We start from the raw sequence: 8,296 nt of genomic DNA, 5'->3' as shown, positions 1-8,296 counted from the left end.
AATGTAAACGTTTTGCGAATCTCCGCGGGACAGGGAAACTGGCGTCCAAACGTCCAGACTCTGTTTCAAAACATGTCTAGAGTCTATGGCCGTTCTTTGGAAACTTCGAAATGGACGCAACGGGGGAGATAACAAGGTGTTTATCGAGGGCTGTGCTTCCACCCTTTATTGTGTTGGCAAAAGACACGGCAAACCCGTGGAAAAGAGGCCAGTAAGCTGAATCTCTTTTCCATTTCTTGCCAATTAACTTTAATGTCTCTGATTGGTCAAACAGGTTTGCAGTGCAAAGACCATTCTCTGAGCTTAGAATGCTGGGCTCCAGCTCATGATTGGCTTGTGCGAAAATGGGGGAAGGGGGAAGTCAAAAAAGAGAAATGCGCTTTTGGAACTGAGCTGAGGAGGAAGCAAGGAAAAAGGAAGAAGAGACACTTGTACAGGTCCCTTTCTATTGGCGCTTCGCTAGTTAAGAACTGCAGGTATCTACCTAAATGGTGAGACTTGTGTCCTTTGCTACTGTGCGACTTAGAACCTGAGCCTGTCACCTTCTGAACCGACATGGGTACTGCTTATATCATCACACTCGCAACGAGTGACGCGTGTGTGTAGTTATTTGTCTTCAGTCGGCAGTGTAAACATTTGACATATTCCGACATGCACAGTCCTGGCACGGAGTCAAATTGGTTTGGCAGACCACCAAACTGTTCCACCTGCACACTGGAATCCATTGGGGTTTCAGAGGCTCGTAGGGAAATACCTGCATTCAGAATTAACTGAACGCGGGACAGCGTACTTGCGTTTTTCTGGAATGGGCATTTAATAACAGATTGCTGCTGTCCATAACTTCAGTCGCCGAACGCATTGTAGTGTGCCGCCTTGACCAGGAGAGTAAAGTATTCGCTGCTGTGACGTAGGACTATAGTATATATTTCTCAGCACCCTATACTTTCTAACACTATTTTTCTTTTATTGTATGGTAGAATACAGATGCTTGATGGTGGCGTTATTTGGTGCCATAACCTGGATTCACATATATGAAGTCAGATAGAGCGATTACTGTTCTGGTTAGTGTCGTGTGTCGATCCGCAGCAGATCACTTTGTCCACCGTAGATACCATGTTAGTAAGACGTTTGTTAATTAAAAACGTTTGTGTAATGTTTCTTTAATAATTTTGTTGTCTTGTCATGTTCTAGATCAATAAATCGATCGTCAATTAGACTACAACTTCTCCCTGAGTTCTAATTAACCGTTCTTTCCCATTTTAGTATTGAAGTCTAGACCTGCATCATAAGGAGTAGCTTTTTCACTTGGTGTCCAGTGCTTGAATCTTTTACTTCATTAACGATAATTTTCTTTCAAGTATACAGCACCCATACACCCGACTTTTGAACCTTCCGCATTGCATACAAACGTCGCACGTTGGTGGAATGAACGCAGTTCAACGAGTTAGCCAGTTCTCGAGTACATCGACGAAGAATGTTCCCGTTCTTACCTGAAGGGCGTGTTACTGAAGACAAAGGGCTAGATGCTTCGTCCTCTAGAAATATTTAGATCATCCCAAACATCAGAGAGTATTCAAGAAGATTCCAGAAGATTCGAGCCTATTCGAGAACATTCTACAACACTCAAGAATGTTCCGGAATGTTCCACAATGATCCTGGATGATAAGAACTGTTTGCGAGTAGTTTGGAACATTCTGATATTCTGGAAGATTCCACAATCCTTGAGAACATCCTGGAACATTCCTGATCACAGGGAATCATTCCAGTCCATTTTCGGATGTTGTGGAATTTTCTGGAATATTGTGGACCTTCGTAGCCTTTTAGGTAGATGCCGTGTTTCTTGACTTCCGCAAGGCGTTCTATACAGTTCCCCACAGTCGTTTAATGAACAAAGTAAGAGCATATGGACTATCAGATCAATTGTGTGATTGGATTGAAGAGTTCCTAGATAACAGAACGCAGCATGTCACTCTCAATGGAGAGAAGTCTTCCGAAGTAAGAGTGATTTCAGGTGTGCCGCAGGGGAGTGTCGTAGGACCGTTGCTATTCACGACATACATAAATGACCTTGTGGATGACATCGGAAGTTCACTGAAGCTTTTTGTGGATGATGCTGTGGTATATCGAGAGGTTGTAACAATGGAAAATTGTACTGAAATGCAGAAGGATCTGCAGCGAATTGACGCATGGTGCAGGGAATGGCAATTGAATCTCAATGTAGACAAGTGTAATGTGCTGCGAATACATAGAAAGAAAGATCCCTTATCATTTAGCTACAATATAGCAGGTCAGCAACTTGAAGCAGTTAATGCCACAAATTATCTGGGAGTACTCATTAGGAGTGATTTAAAATGGAATGATCATATGAAGTTGATCGTCGGTAAAGCAGATGCCAGACTGAGATTCATTGGAAGAATCCCAAGGAAATGCAATCCGAAAACAAAGGAAGTAGGTTACAGTACGCTTGTTCGCCCACTGCTTGAATACTGCTCAGCAGTGTGGGATCCGTACCAGATAGGGTTGATAGAAGAGATAGAGAAGATCCAACGGAGAACAGCGCGCTTCGTTAAAGGATGATTTAGTAATCGCGAAAGCGTTACGGAGATGATAGATAAACTCCAGTGGAAGATTCTGCAGGAGAGACGCTCAGTAGCTCGGTGCGGGCTTTTGTTGAAGTTTTGAGAACATACCTTCACCGAAGAGTCAAGCAGTATTTTGCTCCCTCATACATATATCTCGCGAAGAGACCATGAGGATAAAATCAGAGAGATTAGAGCCCACATAGAGGCATACCGACAGTCCTTCTTTCCACCAACAATACGAGGCTGGAATAGAATGGAGAACCGATAGAGGTACTCAATGTACCTTCCGCCCCACACCGTCAGGTGGCTTGCAGAGTATGGATGTAGATGTAGATGTAGATGTCGGTATGTTCTGGAATCCACCATTGGTGGGTGGGGCTACCCATAGGTAGGGGTATATAAAGCAAGACCCTTCGTGGGTTCATACGTCAGTTTCTTACCAGTAGCGAAGGGTGGAACCGAAAAAGTATCGCAGTGTGCGGCAGGGCGGGGTCGGTCGTTTGCAATTCCCTCTTGCACTCATCGAAAGTCCACCTACCTCGATATCCTTCTTTCCGACGCCCCTTCACTCTGTAGTAACAGATAAGTGCTAGGCAGTGTAAAGCAGCGTTGGTGAAACCACTACCTAATACCTACCACACAGAAGCCGCGTAAATAGAGTTGAAAATCGGTTCAGCGCCCGCGGTAGCCGCGCGGTCTCGGGCGCCTTGTCACGGTCCGTGCGGCTGCCCCTGTTGAAGTTTCCAGTCCTCCCTCGGGTATGTGTGTGTGTGTGTGTGTGTGTGTGTGTGTGTGTGTGTGTGTGTGTGTGTGTGTGTGTTGTCCTTAGCGTAAGTTACTTTAACTTAGAATAAATAGTGTGTAGGCTTAGCGACCGATGACCTCTGCAGTTTAGTCCCATAAGACCTTACCACAAATTTCCAATTTCCAAAGTCAGTTCTTGAAACTTCATTTTTAAAAAAGTCGGGCATTCGGAGGATACAATCTAATTGCAGAAAACATTTAAAATTATATTGAATCTGCTTTTTATTCATATGGAAACACATGAAATGGCTATCAAGTCCGTATTCAATATGGCAATGCTCTCTCATTCAAAGTTCACTGTCTGTACAATATAGTTTCACTCAACAAGCAGCGCGAATTTTTGCAAGTCCGACCTGACTAATTTCCAAAATCTACCAGTCACCGACCCACAACTATTCGCGAGTTAAACATTCGGCCGTTTCAGTGGTCTTCTTCGAAAGAAGTGCTCGCCGAAGTATTCCGTACAGAGCACGAAACATGCCACTCGGAATTGTGACTACGACCAGAAAGTTCACACGCTCATAACTCTCAGACTATTTAATTTAGAAACACCAACCTTTCATTAAAATGTTCGTAACTCCGGTCGCTTCAGTCACGAGGTATTCGAACCGCAATTAACTCGCTATTTCTTCATTTTTCAGAGTATTTTTTTACGGATCTATCTAACATGACCGGTTAGCAAGCGACTCTCCTCGAACTGTTCTACTCACTGCCCACTGCACTATATTCGCGCTGGAACAGCTTAATTCTGATTGGCTGTTGATCTAAACGACCAATCAGAATGTTCCATCCAGATCATTCTCGCGGCAAAACTTGCTTTATCCAATCAATAATCTAATAGTAATTAATGTCAATAAAATTTCTACAATAATATGTTGTTTAGTCAAAATAAGCGAAGTACGAATTATTCTCCAAATTGATAAATAAACTTATTCCGTCTCTAACTTTCATTCTGCCTGATTTTATACAAAAGCAAACTCACACCGCCATACATCATCTGAATTATGGTTGCACCATAACTTTCCCACGGTCCATTTGCGCAAGGTTTTATGAAAAATGACATATAAAGTTTCAACGTATGTCCCACATACACTCTCTCAATCATTCTTAAGCACTCACACAACAAAATATAATCAAATAATTATTTTGACTGATTTTTGTATTACGTAATGCACAGTGACTAAAGTTTTAAAAAGAAAAGTATGCACTGATAACTTTGTAATGGCTTTAAATGATAATGCAAGTCAATCTGTGTTTGTTCTTAACATGTTAAAAAAAATACAAGCATTCGTTTTAGGACTTTTAGGTAATTTTCTTTATCTCCGGCACTATAATAAATAAAAATCTCAAATTTTGACGGCATCATTCTATTAATAACAAAAGGTTGTGTACCAAATTTGAACAAAATCGGATAATAACTACCATGGATTATTTGGATTCGTAGAGAGTATGAATCTTCGTATTGATTGCCTGTTACGCTATGCGCTATATAGTTCGCACGGCAGGCAGCGTCAGCTGCGCTGTGACAAAAAATAAATTAATAAATAAAAAATAAAATAAAATAAAAACAAAAAAAACCACGGCGTGCCTTACTGCAACGAATGTCAGAATGTCATCTCGTAATAACTTGCTACGTTACAAGTGAGTCAAAGAAAACGAACGGGAAAGGTAGTGAAAGTGACACAGTATAAAGCGTGAAAGGTGTGTGAAGCGTACTTAGAGTATTTGTTAGTAAAAAGTTGATTTATATTTTAGACAATGCCCAAAATTAAAGGCGGTGGGGGTTGTAGATATATTACATGAACAAAAAAATGTGGTTTGTAAAGAAGTATTGTGAATAGTTAGAATATGTTTTCATTAAAATTTTTTTACCTCTTTTACCTTAACAAGTATTGTAAATAGAATGTGTTTTGAAAAAAATGTTTTTACTTCTTATTCTTTATTTTTGATCCATTTATTTTAACTGCCACTCAATCTCGTATCGCTGGCATGTGTGGCCGAGAGGTTCTAGGCGCTACAGTCTGGAGCCGCACGACCACAAACGGTCGCAGGTTCGAATCCTTCCTCGGGCATGGATGTGTGTGATGTCCTTAGTTTAGTTAGGTTTTAGAAGTTCTAAGTTCTAGGGTACTGATGACCTCAGAAGTTAAGTCCCATATTGCTCAGAGCCATTTGAACCATTTGAACAATCTCGTATCAACTCCCTGAGCGAAGTAGGGCACCACAAATAGTAACTGTGTAATAGTTCAGAAGTTGTGACGTCATTAACATTGAAACGCATAAAAATTTAGTTTCTCTTAAAGCGTAGCTGTTTTGTACATGCGAAGTCGATTCCTTAAAGAATCGGTGTTGGTTGGGTAGGGGGTATCTTGGTACCCTACAACTGGAGAACAGCCATTGCATAAAACAGTATTTGGAGTTTGTTAATTACTATAGTAAATGTACTCGAACAAGTGGAATATGAACCAACAAGCCTCAGCACCCATTTGAATCGTACACTGGTCAAGTATCAATGTTGTTTCTATGAAGGCTACCAGTTCGTATTCCACGCGAAGCAGTTACGCAGCAAACACTGTACTTGATAGTTGTCATATCTCTGCATGGCAACAAACGGCAAACGGTGCCGGGCGTTTCTTTGGCGCCCGTAGAGAGCGGACTGCCTGCGCCTTTGTACAGGTGGGCGGTGTGTGGGCGAGGGTGCAGCCGCGTCGTCCGGCAAAGAGACCGGTAGCCCGGGGCGCAGTGCGGCGCAGATAGGGCGCTTTATTTAGGGCGAACTTTGTGGAGCAGCTCGTAAACACTTGCCGCGGCCCGCCCAGATAACCGCCAGCCGGCCCGTCGCCGCAGGCGTCCGACCGCTGCCGCGCTGTACGTACCGCACACCGAGGGCGTCGCCGGAATTAACCGACGCCGTGCGCGGCCGCGCCACGAGCTCAGCACGTTCTCACGGAGAGCTAAAGCGGTCCCATTGCCCCTTCTCGCAGGGGAGAAACAGATTGCTGCAGCGCCGTTCTCCGGTGTTAGCTGCAGAGGCCAACTTGGCTGTCTATTTTGTACTACTGTAACCTTCTTCTTCTTCCGTATTACACCAGTTGTGATCTGTTACGGTTCTCATCTTTATCTCGGTCTGCTCTCTTTCCCTCCCTTTTCGTTTGAAGTTCTTTATCTGACGTCAAAGTTTCTGTTGGCACCTACTTTGCAGATCATTACATCCCTTTTTGTTTTTTCCAGTCTTTCTTTCAGACTCCATGCTTTCAACTCTTTAAGAATATCTTCATTTTGTATTTTATCTGTCCTCTTACACCCCACCACCACTCTAAGATAACTTCGTCCTAATCACTTGCCTTCATGTTTCTTGTCTTTTAAATATCCATGATTCACTTCCGAGTGATAGGGTTTGCAATGTGACTGTATTGTAAAATTTCTGATGCGATTCTTTCTACATTTTTTGCTTTAAAGTTTTGTTAATTGTTCCACAGAAACTCCACATCTATTCCATTTACTCTACGTATCATCTTCGTATTCAGACAATATTTTATATCGTAAGCAGTTTAAATATTTTACTTCTTTATTTCATTTTTTCATTAACGACCATCTTACTTCTCGTTAAATATTTTCCACAAAATACCACAGATTTAAATTTACTAGAAGACAACCAACGAAAGAATAACGATCTACGAGTCCGAGCTTCTGCAAACAATTTGCATTTTGCTAAAACTTACTTTTTTCTGCATATCATTAAAGTAACAAGTTGTACGAACTTTGTGTAAACATTTCGAAAGTTGAAAGCAAGTGAGCATAGCAGAGATGTGAATAGCAAATAAGCTTATTTACGAAATCATCGCGCATGCACACTGCCCAAAGAGAGGCATTGACTGTATCTCTTTTGAGAAGAATATATAACAATCGCTTGCTCTGACACAAACTAGTATTACCCTCTGGGAGGATTTTGAGTTTTGACGGTGGATAAGGGTATCGGACAGTAATTTTGAATATCTTGTAATCAATAGAAAAACTAAACAGGCTTTTAGTTTGGCGATAATCTAATAAGTAAAATTTATATACGAAGGAAAAACCGAACGGTCACCAGCCCAATTAGGCACATTAATTTGAAATATTTTGTTCAAGAAGAATGAATATTAGTTGTTGTAGTGACTTTCATTAAGGCTCTCTTTGTATAGCACACTGGATACACATGAATAGAGGGTAAATCTAAGTTGTAGGTAGCAGTAGTTATCATTAATGCACAAACCAGTAATCATAGAAGGCAAAATTGTACCTCACTCGTAATAATAACAGTTACAAACACGATCATGACGTTACTCAGTACTGAGATGTTACTGCAGGAAGCACTGACCTGAAGTTGGACATGGAAACGTTTCTGACTAAACTGACATTAAATTACCACAAATAAAATTAAATAATTCCACAATTACACTGTTTATACTTCCATTTATAGACCCGTATCAGATTCCTTTATTAGAAATAATATTCTAATTGTCTTTCTAATATGAGAATATTATGGTGGGGATCCATAAACTGATACTGTAACACTAGTCAAATTCTATGATTATTTCTGTAGTAAGATTCAGTTCAACTAAATTTAATTGTTAGCCCCACTTCGAATAGTTTGTTTTCATCCTTCAAAGCATATTACTCAACACTGCGTTCGATTAACCTAAAGAAAATCGTTCATGATAGCAATTAGGGCTAAATTATGTTTCAGATAGGTTTAACTTGTGTGCCTTTTTCATCACCTGTGAAGCAGGTATTTTAGACAGTTACATTTACACAGTCTGACACTGAATTTTAGTACATTTAATACACAGAAATAAATCACTAATTCGTTAGAATGCTCGGTTTTCTGAACACTTAGAAGGGGATTCTGCATAGGTTCATGATTAGGATAA

Source organism: Schistocerca piceifrons, chromosome 1, assembly GCF_021461385.2.
Source record: "Schistocerca piceifrons isolate TAMUIC-IGC-003096 chromosome 1, iqSchPice1.1, whole genome shotgun sequence".
NCBI classification, from domain to species: domain Eukaryota; kingdom Metazoa; phylum Arthropoda; class Insecta; order Orthoptera; family Acrididae; genus Schistocerca; species Schistocerca piceifrons.
Note: the sequence above shows the minus strand (reverse complement) of the source record.